A 19493-nucleotide genomic window follows, 5' to 3' on the forward strand; every position below is an offset into this window, starting at 1 on the left:
TGTTATATATATATATTACACAGAGTGACATTCCGGTTATATATATATATATATTACACAGAGTGACATTGCGGTTATATTTATATATTACACAGAGTGACATTCCGTCCAGTTTTATATATATACATTACACAGAGTGACATTCCGGTTATATTTATATGTTACACAGAGTGACATTCCGGTTATATATATATATATATATATATATTACACAGAGTGACATTCCGGTTGTATATATGTATTACACAGAGTGACATTCCTTTTATATATATATATATTTATATTACACAGAGTGACATTCCGTATATATTATATATTACACCCAGTGACATTCAGGTTATATATATATATTACACAGAGTGACATTCCGGTTATACTTATATATTACACAGAGTGACATTCCGGTTATATTTATATATTACACAGAGTGACATTCCGTCCGGTTATATATATATATATATATTACACAGAGTGACATTCCGATTATATATATATATTACACAGAGTGACATTCCAGTTATATATATATATATTACAGTGACATTCCGTCCGGTTATATATTTATATATTACACAGAGTGACATTCAGGTTATATATATATATATATTACACAGAGTGACATTCCGTCCGGTTATATATTTATATATTACACAGAGTGACATTCCGTCCGGTTATATATATATATATTACACAGAGTGACATTCCGTCCGGTTATATATTTATATATTGCACAGAGTGATATTCAGGTTATATATATATATTACACAGAGTGACATTCCGTCCGGTTATATGTTTATATATTACACAGAGTGACATTCAGGTTATATATATATATATTACACAGAGTGACATTCCAGTTATATAAAGATATGTATATATTACACAGAGTGACAGTCTGGTTATATTTATATATTGCACAGTGTGACATTCCGTCCGGTTATATATTTATATATTATACAGAGTGACATTCCGGTTATATATTTATATATTATACAGAGTGACATTCAGATTATATATATATATTACACAGAGTGACATTCTGGTTTTATTTATATATTACACAGAGTGACATCCCGGTTATATTGATATATTACACAGAGTGACATTCCGTCCGGTTATATATATATATATATATTACACAGAGTGACATTCCGGTTATATTTATATATTACAAAGAGTGACATTCCGGTTATATATATATATATATTACACAGTGACATTCCGGTTCTACTTATATATTACACAGAGTGACATTCCGTCCGGTTATATACATATATATTACACAGAGTGACATTCCGGTTATATTTATATATTACACAGTGTGACATTGCGTCCGGTTATATATATATATATATATATATATATATTACACAGAGCGACATTCCGTCCGGTTATATATATATATATATATATATTACACAGAGTGACATTCCTGTTATATATGTATAAATTACACAGAGTGACATTCCGGTTATATATATATCTTACACAGAGTGACATTCCGGTTATATTTATATATTACACAGAGTGACATTCCGTCCGGTTATATATATATATATATATAACATAGAGTGACATTCAGGTTATATATATATATATATATATATATGACACAGAGTGACATTCCGGTTATATATTTATATATTACACAGAGTGACATTCCGGCTTTATATATATATTACACAGAGTGACATTCCGGTTATATTTATATATTACACAGAGTGACATTCCGTCCGGTTATATATATATATATTACACAGAGTGACATTCCGTCCGGTTATATATATATATATTACACAGAGTGACATTCAGGTTATATATATATATTACACAGAGTGACATTCCGGTTATATATATATATGTATATATTACACAGAGTGACACTCTGGTTATATTTATTTATTGCACAGAGTGACATTCCGTCCGGTTATATATTTATATATTATACAGAGTGACATTCCGGTTATATATTTATATATTATACAGAGTGACATTCAGGTTATATATTTATATTACACAGAGTGACATTCTGGTTTTATTTATATATTACACAGAGTGACATCCCGGTTATATTGATATATTACACAGAGTGACATTCCGTCCGGTTATATATATATATATATATTACACAGAGTGACATTCCGGTTATATTTATATATTACAAAGAGTGACATTCCGCCCGGTTAGATATATATATTACACAGAGTGACATTCCGGTTTTATATATATATATATATATATATATATATATATATATATATAGATATATACATATATATATATATTACACAGAGTGACATTCCCGTTTTATATATATATTACACAGAGTGCCATTCCGGTTATATATATATATATATATTACACAGTGACATTCCGGTTCTACTTATATATTACAGAGTGACATTCCGTCCGGTTATATACATATATATTACACAGAGTGACATTCCGGTTATATTTATATATTACACAGTGTGACATTGCGTCCGGTTATATATATATATATATATATTACACAGAGTGACATTCCGTCCGGTTATATATATATATATATGTATATATTACACAGAGTGACATTCCGGTTATATATATATCTTACACAGAGTGACATTCCGGTTATATTTATATATTACACAGAGTGACATTCCGTCCGGTTATATATATATATATATTACACAGAGTGACATTCCGTCCGGTTATATATATATATATATTACATAGAGTGACATTCAGGTTATATCTATATATATATATTACACAGAGTGACATTCCGGTTATATATATATATATACTACACAGAGTGACATTCCGGTTATATTTTATATTACACAGACTGGCATTCCGTCCGGTTATGTATATATATATTACACAGAGTGACATTCCGTCTGGTTATATATATATATATAACATAGAGTGACATTCAGGTTATATATATATATATATATATTACACAGAGTGACATTCCGGTTATATATTTATATATTACACAGAGTGACATTCCGGCTTTATATATATATTACACAGAGTGACATTCCGGTTATATTTATATATTACACAGAGTGACATTCCGTCCGGTTATATATATATATATATTACACAGAGTGACATTCCGTCCGGTTATATATATATATATTACATAGAGTGACATTCCGGTTATATATATATATTACACAGAGTGCCATTCCGGTTATATATATATATATATATTACACAGAGTGACATTCCGGTTTTATTTATATATTACACAGAGTGACATTGCGTCCGCTTATATATATATATATTACACAGAGTGACATTCCGTCCGGTTATATATATATGTTACACAGAGTGACATTCCTGTTATATATATATATATTACACAGAGTGACATTCCGGTTATATATATATATTACACAGAGTGACATTCCGTCCGGTTATATATTGATATATTACGCAGAGTGACATTCCGTCCGGTTATATATATATATATTACACAGAGTGACATTCCGTCCGGTTATATGTTTATATACTACACAGAGTGACATTCAGGTTATATATATATTACACAGAGTGACATTCCAGTTATATATATATATGTATATATTACACAGAGTGACACTCTGGTTATATTTATTTATTGCACAGAGTGACATTCCGTCCGGTTATATATTTATATATTATACAGAGTGACATTCCGGTTATATATTTATATATTATACAGAGTGACATTCAGGTTATATATTTATATTACACAGAGTGACATTCTGGTTTTATTTATATATTACACAGAGTGACATCCCGGTTATATTGATATATTACACAGAGTGACATTCCGTCCGGTTATATATATATATATATATATTACACAGAGTGACATTCCGGTTATATTTATATATTACAAAGAGTGACATTCCGTCCGGTTATATATATATATATATATTACACAGAGTGCCATTCCGGTTATATATATATATATATTACACAGTGACATTCCGGTTCTACTTATATATATTACAGAGTGACATTCCGTCCGGTTATATACATATATATTACACAGAGTGACATTCCGGTTATATTTGTATATTACACAGTGTGACATTGCGTCCGGTTATATATATATATATATATATATATATATTACACAGAGTGACATTCCGTCCGGTTATATATATATATATTACACAGAGTGACATTCAGGTTATATATATATATCACACAGAGTGACATTCCGGTTATATATATATATATATATATATATTACACAGAGTGACATTCCGGTTATATTTGTTTATTACACAGAGTGACATTCCGTCCGGTTATATATATATATATTACACAGAGTGACATTCCGTCCGGTTATATATATATATATTGCACAGAGTGACATTCCGGTTATATATATATATTACACAGAGTGACATTCCGGTTATATATATATATTACACAGAGTGACATTCCGGTTATATTTATATATTAGACAGAGTGACATTCCGTCCGGTTTTATATTTATACATTACACGGAGTGACATTCAGGTTATATATATATATTACACAGAGTGACATTCCGTTTATATTTATATATTACACAGAGTGACATTCAGGTTATATATATATATATATTACACAGCGTGACATTCCGGTTATACTTATATATTACACCGGGTGACATTCAGGTTATATATATATATATAACAGAGAGTGACATTCCGGTTATATATATGTGTGTATATATATATATATATATATATATATATTACACAGAGTGACATTCCGGTTATATTTATATATTACACAGAGTGACATTCCGGTTATATATATATATATATAAATATTACACAGAGTGACTTTCCGTCCATTTATGTATTTATATATTACACAGAGTGACATTCAGGTTATATATATATATATTACACAGAGTGACATTCCGTTTATATTTATATATTACACAGAGTGACATTCAGGTTATATAAATATATATATATATATATATTACACAGCGTGACATTCCGGTTATACTTATATATTACACAGGGTGACATTCAGGTTATATTTATATATTACACAGAGTGACATTCCGTCCGGTTATATATATATATATATATTACACAGAGTGACATTCCGTCCGGTTATATATATATATATTACATAGAGTGACATTCAGGTTATATATATATATATATATATATATATTACACAGAGTGACATTCCGGTTATATATATATATATATTACACAGATTGACATTCCGGTTATATTTTATATTACACAGAGTGGCATTCCGTCCGATTATATATATATATATTACACAGAGTTACATTCCGGTTATATTTATATATTACACAGAGTGACATTGCGTCCGGTTATATATATATATATATTACTCAGAGTGACATTCCGTCCGGTTATATATATATATATATATATATATTACACAGAGTGACATTCCGGTTATATTTATATATTACACAGAGTGACATTGCGTCCGGTTATATATATATATATATATTACACAGAGTGATATTCCGTCCTGTTATATATATATATATATATATATATTACACAGAGTGACATTCCGTCCGGTTATATATATATATTACACAGAGTGACATTCAGGTTATATATATATATATTACACAGAGTGACATTCCGGTTATATATATATACATTACACAGAGTAACATTCCGGTTATATTTATATATTACACAGAGTGACATTCCGGTTATATTTATATATTACACAGAGTGACATTCCGTCCGGTTATATATATAAATTACACAGAGTGACATTCCGTCCAGTTATATATATATATATATTGCACAGAGTGACATTCCGGTTATACTTATATATTACACAGACTGACATTCCGTCCGGTTATATATATATATATATATTACACAGAGTGACATTCCGTCCGGTTATATATATATATTACACAGAGTGACATTCCGGTTGTATATATATATTACACAGAGTGACATTCCTTTTATATATATATATATTTATATTACACAGAGTGACATTCCGTATATATTTATATATTACACCCAGTGACATTCAGGTTATATATATATATATTACACAGAGTGACATTCCGGTTATATATATATATTACACAGAGTGACATTCAGGTTATATATATATATATATATTACACAGAGTGACATTCCGGTTATATATATATATATTACACAGAGTGACATTCCGGTAATATATATCTATATATATTACACAGAGTGACATTCCGGTTATATTTATATATTACGCAGAGTGATATTCCGTCCGGTTATATATATATATATATATATTACACAGTGTGACATTCCGTCCGGTTATATATATATATATATATATTACACAGAGTGACATTCAGGTTATATATATATATCACACAGAGTGACATTCCGGTTATATATATATATATATATATATTACACAGAGTGACATTCCGGTTATATTTGTTTATTACACAGAGTGACATTCCGTCCGGTTATATATATATATATTACACAGAGTGACATTCCGTCCGGTTATATATATATATATTGCACAGAGTGACATTCCGGTTATATATATATATTACACAGAGTGACATTCCGGTTATATATATATATTACACAGAGTGACATTCCGGTTATATTTATATATTAGACAGAGTGACATTCCGTCCGGTTTTATATTTATACATTACACGGAGTGACATTCAGGTTATATATATATATTACACAGAGTGACATTCCATTATATATATATATATATATATATGTATATATATATATATATATATATATATTACACAGAGTGACATTCCGTCCATTTATATGTTTATATATTACACAGAGTGACATTCAGGTTATATATATATATATATTACACAGAGTGACATTCCGGTTATATTTATATATTACACAGAGTGACATTCCGTTTATATTTATATATTACACAGAGTGACATTCAGGTTATATATATATATATTACACAGCGTGACATTCTGGTTATACTTATATATTACACCGGGTGACATTCAGGTTATATATATATATATAACAGAGAGTGACATTCCGGTTATATATATGTGTGTATATATATATATATATATATATTACACAGAGTGACATTCCGGTTATATTTATATATTACACAGAATGACATTCCGGTTATATATATATATAAATATTACACAGAGTGACTTTCCGTCCATTTATGTATTTATATATTACACAGAGTGACATTCAGGTTATATATATATATATTACACAGAGTGACATTCCGTTTATATTTATATATTACACAGAGTGACATTCTGGTTATATATTTATATATATATATATATATATAATACACAGCGTGACATTCCGGTTATACTTATATATTACACAGGGTGACATTCAGGTTATATTTATATATTACACAGAGTGACATTCCGTCCGGTTATATATATATATATATATTACACAGAGTGACATTCCGTCCGGTTATATATATATATATATTACATAGAGTGACATTCAGGTTATATATATATATATATATATTACACAGAGTGACATTCCGGTTATATATATATATATATTACACAGAGTGACATTCCGGTTATATTTTATATTACACAGAGTGGCATTCCGTCCGATTATATATATATATTACACAGAGTTACATTCCGGTTATATTTATATATTACACAGAGTGACATTGCGTCCGGTTATATATATATATATATTACTCAGAGTGACATTCCGTCCGGTTATATATATATATATATATATATTACACAGAGTGACATTCCGGTTATATTTATATATTACACAGAGTGACATTGCGTCCGGTTATATATATATATATATATTACACAGAGTGATATTCCGTCCTGTTATATATATATATATATATATATATTACACAGAGTGACATTCCGTCCGGTTATATATATATATTACACAGAGTGACATTCAGGTTATATATATATATATATTACACAGAGTGACATTCCGGTTATATATATATACATTACACAGAGTGACATTCCGGTTATATTTATATATTACACAGAGTGACATTCCGGTTATATTTATATATTACACAGAGTGACATTCCGTCCGGTTATATATATAAATTACACAGAGTGACATTCCGTCCAGTTATATATATATATATAGTACACAGAGTGACATTCCGGTTATATATATATATTACACAGAGTGACATTCCGGTTATATTTATATATTACACAGAGTGACATTCCGTTTATATTTATATATTACACAGAGTGACATTCAGGTTATATATATATATATATATATATTACACAGCGTGACATTCCGGTTATACTTATATATTACACCGGGTGACATTCAGGTTATATATATATATATAACAGAGAGTGACATTCCGGTTATATATATGTATATATATATATATATATATATTACACAGAGTGACATTCCGTCCGGTTATATATATATATGTATATATTACACAGAGTGACATTCCGTCCGGTTATATATATATATATTACATAGAGTGACATTCAGGTTATATATATATATATATATATATTACACAGAGTGACATTCCGGTTATATATATATATATATATTACACAGAGTGACATTCCGGTTATATTTTATATTACACAGAGTGGCATTCCGTCCGATTATATATATATATTACACAGAGTTACATTCCGGTTATATTTATATATTACACAGAGTGACATTGCGTCCGGTTATATATATATATATTACTCAGAGTGACATTCCGTCCGGTTATATATATATATATATATATATATTACACAGAGTGACATTCCGGTTATATTTATATATTACACAGAGTGACATTGCGTCCGGTTATATATATATATATATTACAGAGAGTGACATTCCGTCCGGTTATATATATATATATATTACACAGAGTGACATTCCTGTTATATATATATATATATATATTACACAGAGTGACATTCCGGTTATATATATATATTACACAGAGTGACATTCCGGTTATATTTATATATTACACAGAGTGAGATTCCGTCCGGTTTTATATATATATATATTACACAGTGACATACATATATATATATATATATTACACAGAGTGACATTCCGTTTATATTTATATATTACACAGAGTGACATTCCGGTAATATATATCTATATATATTACACAGAGTGACATTCCGGTTATATTTATATATTACGCAGAGTGATATTCCGTCCAGTTATATATATATATATATATATATTACACAGAGTGACATTCCGTCCGGTTATATATATATATATTACACAGAGTGACATTCAGGTTATATATATATATTACACAGAGTGACATTCCGGTTATATATATATATATATATATATTACACAGAGTGACATTCCGGTTATATTTATATATTACACAGAGTGACATTCCGTCCGGTTATATATATATATACATTACACAGAGTGAAATTCCGTCCGGTTATATATATATATATATTGCACAGAGTGACATTCCGGTTATATATATATATTACACAGAGTGACATTCCGGTTATATATATATATATATTACACAGATTGACATTCCGGTTATATTTATATATTACGCAGAGTGACATTCCGTCCGGTTATATATATATATATTACACAGAGTGACATTCCGTCCGGTTATTTATATATATATATATTACACGGAGTGACATTCAGATTATATATATATATATATTACACAGAGTGCCATTCCGGTTATATATATATATATATTACACAGAGTGACATTCCGGTTATATTTATATATTACACAGAGTGACATTCCGTCCGGTTATATATATATATATTACACAGAGTGACATTCCGTCCGGTTTTATATATATATATATATATATATTACACAGAGTGACATTCCGGTTATATTTATATATTACACAGAGTGACATTGCGTCCGGTTATATATATATATATATTACACAGAGTGACATTCCGTCCGGTTATATATATATATATATTACACAGAGTGACATTCCTGTTATATATATATATATATTACACAGAGTGACATTCCGGTTATATATATATATTACACAGAGTGACATTCCGGTTATATTTATATATTACACAGAGTGAGATTCCGTCCGGTTTTATATATATATATATTACACAGTGACATACATATATATATATATATATTACACAGAGTGACATTCCGTTTATATTTATATATTACACAGAGTGACATTCCGGTAATATATATCTATATATATTACACAGAGTGACATTCCGGTTATATTTATATATTACGCAGAGTGATATTCCGTCCAGTTATATATATATATATATATATATTACACAGAGTGACATTACGTCCGGTTATATATATATATATTACACAGAGTGACATTCAGGTTATATATATATATTACACAGAGTGACATTCCGGTTATATATATATATATATATATATATATTACACAGAGTGACATTCCGGTTATATTTATATATTACACAGAGTGACATTCCGTCCGGTTATATATATATATACATTACACAGAGTGAAATTCCGTCCGGTTATATATATATATATATTGCACAGAGTGACATTCCGGTTATATATATATATTACACAGAGTGACATTCCGGTTATATATATATATATATTACACAGAGTGACATTCCGGTTATATTTATATATTACGCAGAGTGACATTCCGTCCGGTTATATATATATATATTACACAGAGTGACATTCCGTCCGGTTATTTATATATATATATATTACACGGAGTGACATTCAGATTATATATATATATATTACACAGAGTGCCATTCCGGTTATATATATATATATATTACACAGAGTGACATTCCGGTTATATTTATATATTACACAGAGTGACATTCCGTCCGGTTATATATATATATATTACACAGAGTGACATTCCGTCCGGTTTTATATATATATATATATATATTACACAGAGTGACATTCCGGTTATATTTATATATTACACAGAGTGACATTGCGTCCGGTTATATATATATATTGCACAGAGTGACAATCCGTCCGGTTATATATATTTATATTACACAGAGTGACATTCCTGTTATATATATATATATTACACAGAGTGACATTCCGGTTATATATATATATTACACAGAGTGACATTCCGGTTATATTTATATATTACACAGAGTGAGATTCCGTCCGGTTTTATATATATATATATTACACAGAGTGACATACATATATATATATATATATATATATATATTACACAGAGTGACATTCCGTTTATATTTATATATTACACAGAGTGACATTCCGGTAATATATATCTATATATATTACACAGAGTGACATTCTGGTTATATTTATATGTTACGCAGAGTGATATTCCGTCCGGTTATATATATATATATATATTACACAGAGTGACATTACGTCCGGTTATATATATATATATTACACAGAGTGACATTCAGGTTATATATATATATTACACAGAGTGACATTCCGGTTATATATATATATATATTACACAGAGTGACATTCCGGTTATATTTATATATTACACAGAGTGACATTCCGTCCGGTTATATATATATATATATATAGATATAAATATTACACAGAGTGACATTACGGTATATATATATTACACAGAGTGACATTCCGGTTATATTTATATATTACACAGAGTGACATTCCGTCCGGTTATATATATATATATTACACAGAGTGACATTCCGTCCGGTTATTTATATATATATATATTACACAGAGTGACATTCCGTCCGGTTATATATATATATATTACACAGAGTGACATTCCGTCCGGTTATTTATATATATATATATATTACACAGAGTGACATTCAGGTTATATATATATATATATTACACAGAGTGACATTCCGGTTATATATATATATATATATTACACAGAGTGACATTCCGTTTATATTTATATATTACACAGAGTGACATTCCGTCCGGTTATATATATATATATTACACAGAGTGACATTCCGTCCGGTTATATATATATATATATATATATATTACACAGAGTGACATTCCGGTTATATTTATATATTACACAGAGTGACATTGCGTCTGGTTATATATATATATATATTACACAGAGTGACATTCCGTCCGGTTATATATATATATATATTACACAGAGTGACATTCCTGTTATATATATACATATTACACAGAGTGACATTCCGGTTATATATATATATTACACAGAGTGACATTCCGGTTATATTTATATATTACACAGAGTGAGATTCCGTCCGGTTTTATATATATATATATTACACAGAGTGACATACATATATATATATATATATATATATATTACACAGAGTGACATTCCGTTTATATTTATATATTACACAGAGTGACATTCCGGTAATATATATCTATATATAATACACAGAGTGACATTCCGTTTATATTTATATATTACGCAGAGTGATATTCCGTCCGGTTATATATATATATATATATTACACAGAGTGACATTCCGTCCGGTTATATATATATATATATATTACACAGAGTGACATTCAGGTTATATATATATTACACAGAGTGACATTCCGGTTATATATATATATATATATATATATATATTACACAGAGTGACATTCCGGTTATATTTATATATTACACAGAGTGACATTCCGTCCGGTTATATATATATACATTACACAGAGTGAAATTCCGTCCGGTTATATATATATATATATTGCACAGAGTGACATTCCGGTTATATATATATATTACACAGAGTGACATTCCGGTTATATATATATATATATTACACAGAGTGACATTCCGGTTATATTTATATATTACACAGAGTGAAATTCCGTCCGGTTTTATATTTATACATTACACGGAGTGACATTCAGGTTATATTTATATATTACACAGAGTGACATTCCGTTATATATATATATATTACACAGAGTGACATTCCGGTTATATATATATATATATAAAAATATTACACAGAGTGACATTCCGTCCATTTATATATTTATATATTACACAGAGTGACATTCAGGTTATATATATATATATTACACAGAGTGACATTCCGGTTATATTTATATCTTACACAGAGTGACATTCCAGTTATATTTATATATTACACAGAGTGACATTCAGGTTATATATATATATATATTACACAGCGTGACATTCCGGTTATACTTATATATTACACAGGGTGACATTCAGGTTATATATATATATAACAGAGAGTGACATTCCGGTTATATATATGTATATATATATATATATATATATACATATATTACACAGAGTGACATTCCGGTTATATTTATATATTACACAGAGTGACATTCCGGTTATATATATATATATAAATATTACACAGAGTGACATTCCGGTTATATATATATTACACAGAGTGACATTCCGGTTATATATATATATTACACAGAGTGACATTCCGGTTATATTTATATATTACACAGAGTGACATTCCGTCCGGTTATATATATATATATTACACAGTGTGACATTCCGTCCGGTTATATATATATATTACATAGAGTGACATTCAGGTTATATATATATATATATTACACAGAGTGACATTCCGGTTATATATATATATATTACACAGTGTGACATTCCGGTTATATTTTATATTACACAGAGTGGCATTCCGTCCGGTTATATATATGTATATTACACAGAGTGACATTCCGTCCGATTATATATATATATATTACAGAGTGACATTCTGGTTATATTTATATATTACACAGAGTGACATTGCGTCCGGTTGTATATATATATATATATATATATATTACACAGAGTGACATTCAGGTTATATATATATATTACACAGAGTGACATTCCGGTTATATATATATATATATATATATATATATTACACAGAGTGACATTCCGGCTTTATATATATATTACACAGAGTGACATTCCGGTTATATTTATATATTACACAGAGTGACATTCCGGTTATATTTATATATTACACAGAGTGACATTTCGTCCGGTTATATATATATATATATATTACAAAGAGTGACATTCCGTCCGGTTATATATATATATATTACACAGAGTGACATTCCGTCCGGTTATATATATATATATTACATAGAGTGACATTCAGGTTATATATATATATATATATATATATATATATTACACAGAGTGACATTCCGGTTATATATATATATATACTACACAGAGTGACATTCCGGTTATATTTTATATTACACAGACTGGCATTCCGTCCGGTTATGTATATATATTACACAGAGTGACATTCCGTACGGTTATATATATATATATTACACAGAGTGACATTCCGGTTATATTTATATATTACACAGAGTGACATTTCGTCCGGTTATATATATATATTACACAGAGTGACATTCCGTCCGGTTATATATATATATATATATTACATAGAGTGACGTTCAGGTTATATATATATATATACATATATATTACACAGAGTGACATTCCTGTTATATATATATTACACAGAGTGACATTCTTGTTATATATATATATATATATATTACACAGAGTGACATTGCGGTTATATTTATATATTACACAGAGTGACATTCCGTCCGGTTTTATATATATACATTACACAGAGTGACATTCCGGTTATATATATATATCTATATATATATATATATATATATATATATAACCGGATGGAATGTCACTCTGTGTAATATATAAATATAAACGGAATGTCACTCTGTGTAATATATATACATATATATATATATATATATATATATATATATTTATATATATATATATTTATATTACACAGAGTGACATTCCGTCCGGTTATATATATATATATATATATATATATATTACACAGAGTGACATTTCGTCCGGTTATATATATATATATATTACACAGAGTGACATTCAGGTTATATATATATATTACACAGAGTGATTCCGGTTATATATATATATATATATATATATTACACAGAGTGACATTCCGGTTATATTTATATATTACACAGAGTGACATTCCGTCCGGTTATATATATATATATTACACAGAGTGACATTCCGTCCTGTTATATATATATATATATATATATTACACAGAGTGACATTCCGGTTATATATATATATTACACAGAGTGACATTCTGTCCAGTTATATATATATATATGACACAGAGTGACATTCCGGTTATATTTATATATTGCAAAGAGTGACATTCCGTCCGGTTATATGTTTATATATTACACAGAGTGACATTGAGGTTATATATATATATTACACAGAGTGACATTCCAGTTATATATATATATGTATATATTACACAGAGTGACAGTCTGGTTATATTTATATATTGCACAGAGTGACATTCCGTCCGGTTATATATTTATATATTATACAGAGTGACATTCCGGTTATATATTTATATATTATACAGAGTGACATTCAGATTATATATATATATTACACAGAGTGACATTCTGGTTTTATTTATATGTTACACAGAGTGACATCCCGGTTATATTGATATATTACACAGAGTGACATTCAGGTTATATATATATATATATATTACACAGAGTGCCATTCCGGTTATATATATATATATATTACACAGTGACATTCCGTTTCTACTTATATATTACACAGAGTGACATTCCGTCCGGTTATATACATATATATTACACAGAGTGACATTCCGGTTATATTTATATATTACACAGAGTGACATTCCGGTTATATATATATATTACACAGAGTGACATTCCGGTTATATTTATATATATTACAGTGACTTTCCGTCCGGTTATATATTTATATATTACACAGAGTGACATTCAGGTTATATATATATATATATTACACAGAGTGACATTCCGTCCGGTTATATATTTATATATTACACAGAGTGACATTCCGTCCGGTTATATATATATATATTACACAGAGTGACATTCCGTCCGGTTATATGTTTATATATTACACAGAGTGACATTCAGGTTATATATATATATTACACAGAGTGACATTCCAGTTATATATATATATGTATATATTACACAGAGTGACACTCTGGTTATATTTATTTATTGCACAGAGTGACATTCCGTCCGGTTATATATTTATATATTATACAGAGTGACATTCCGGTTATATATTTATATATTATACAGAGTGACATTCAGGTTATATATTTATATTACACAGAGTGACATTCTGGTTTTATTTATATATTACACAGAGTGACATCCCGGTTATATTGATATATTACACAGAGTGACATTCCGTCCGGTTATATATATATATATATATTACACAGAGTGACATTCCGGTTATATTTATATATTACAAAGAGTGACATTCCGCCCGGTTATATATATATATTACACAGAGTGACATTCCGGTTTTATATATATATATATATATATATATATATATATATAGATATATACATATATATATATATATATTACACAGAGTGACATTCCCGTTTTATATATATATTACACAGAGTGCCATTCCGGTTATATATATATATATATTACACAGTGACATTCCGGTTCTACTTATATATTACACAGAGTGACATTCCGTCCGGTTATATATATATATATATATATATTACAGAGTGACATTCCGTCCGGTTATATACATATATATTACACAGAGTGACATTCCGGTTATATTTATATATTACACAGTGTGACATTGCGTCCGGTTATATATATATATATATATATATATTACACAGAGTGACATTCCGTCCGGTTATATATATATATATATGTATATATTACACAGAGTGACATTCCGGTTATATATATATCTTACACAGAGTGACATTCCGGTTATATTTATATATTACACAGAGTGACATTCCGTCCGGTTATATATATATATATATTACACAGAGTGACATTCCGTCCGGTTATATATATATATATTACATAGAGTGACATTCAGGTTATATATATATATATATATATTACACAGAGTGACATTCCGGTTATATATATATATATACTACACAGAGTGACATTCCGGTTATATTTTATATTACACAGACTGGCATTCCGTCCGGTTATGTATATATATATTACACAGAGTGACATTCCGTCTGGTTATATATATATATATAACATAGAGTGACATTCAGGTTATATATATATATATATATATATTACACAGAGTGACATTCCGGTTATATATTTATATATTACACAGAGTGACATTCCGGCTTTATATATATATTACACAGAGTGACATTCCGGTTATATTTATATATTACACAGAGTGACATTCCGTCCGGTTATATATATATATATATTACACAGAGTGACATTCCGTCCGGTTATATATATATATATTACATAGAGTGACATTCCGGTTATATATATATATTACACAGAGTGCCATTCCGGTTATATATATATATATATTACACAGAGTGACATTCCGGTTTTATTTATATATTACACAGAGTGACATTGCGTCCGCTTATATATATATATATTACACAGAGTGACATTCCGTCCGGTTATATATATATGTTACACAGAGTGACATTCCTGTTATATATATATATATTACACAGAGTGACATTCCGGTTATATATATATATTACACAGAGTGACATTCCGTCCGGTTATATATTGATATATTACGCAGAGTGACATTCCGTCCGGTTATATATATATATATTACACAGAGTGACATTCCGTCCGGTTATATGTTTATATATTACACAGAGTGACATTCAGGTTATATATATATTACACAGAGTGACATTCCAGTTATATATATATATGTATATATTACACAGAGTGACACTCTGGTTATATTTATTTATTGCACAGAGTGACATTCCGTCCGGTTATATATTTATATATTATACAGAGTGACATTCCGGTTATATATTTATATATTATACAGAGTGACATTCAGGTTATATATTTATATTACACAGAGTGACATTCTGGTTTTATTTATATATTACACAGAGTGACATCCCGGTTATATTGATATATTACACAGAGTGACATTCCGTCCGGTTATATATATATATATATATATTACACAGAGTGACATTCCGGTTATATTTATATATTACAAAGAGTGACATTCCGTCCGGTTATATATATATATATATATTACACAGAGTGCCATTCCGGTTATATATATATATATATTACACAGTGACATTCCGGTTCTACTTATATATTACACAGAGTGACATTCCGTCCGGTTATATATATATATATATATATATATATATATTACAGAGTGACATTCCGTCCGGTTATATACATATATATTACACAGAGTGACATTCCGGTTATATTTATATATTACACAGTGTGACATTGCGTCCGGTTATATATATATATATATATATATATATATTACACAGAGTGACATTCCGTCCGGTTATATATATATATATTACACAGAGTGACATTCAGGTTATATATATATATCACACAGAGTGACATTCCGGTTATATATATATATATATATATATTACACAGAGTGACATTCCGGTTATATTTGTTTATTACACAGAGTGACATTCCGTCCGGTTATATATATATATATTACACAGAGTGACATTCCGTCCGGTTATATATATATATATTGCACAGAGTGACATTCCGGTTATATATATATATTACACAGAGTGACATTCCGGTTATATATATATATTACACAGAGTGACATTCCGGTTATATTTATATATTAGACAGAGTGACATTCCGTCCGGTTTTATATTTATACATTACACGGAGTGACATTCAGGTTATATATATATATTACACAGAGTGACATTCCGTCCATTTATATGTTTATATATTATACAGAGTGACATTCAGGTTATATATTTATATTACACAGAGTGACATTCTGGTTTTATTTATATATTACACAGAGTGACATCCCGGTTATATTGATATATTACACAGAGTGACATTCCGTCCGGTTATATATATATATATATATATTACACAGAGTGACATTCCGGTTATATTTATATATTACAAAGAGTGACATTCCGTCCGGTTATATATATATATATATATTACACAGAGTGCCATTCCGGTTATATATATATATATATTACACAGTGACATTCCGGTTCTACTTATATATTACACAGAGTGACATTCCGTCCGGTTATATATATATATATATATATATATATATATTACAGAGTGACATTCCGTCCGGTTATATACATATATATTACACAGAGTGACATTCCGGTTATATTTATATATTACACAGTGTGACATTGCGTCCGGTTATATATATATATATATATATATATATATATATTACACAGAGTGACATTCCGTCCGGTTATATATATATATATTACACAGAGTGACATTCAGGTTATATATATATATATCACACAGAGTGACATTCCGGTTATATATATATATATATATATATATTACACA

The sequence above is a fragment of the Carcharodon carcharias genome, chromosome 30, assembly GCF_017639515.1.
Source record: "Carcharodon carcharias isolate sCarCar2 chromosome 30, sCarCar2.pri, whole genome shotgun sequence".
Lineage (NCBI taxonomy): Eukaryota > Metazoa > Chordata > Chondrichthyes > Lamniformes > Lamnidae > Carcharodon > Carcharodon carcharias.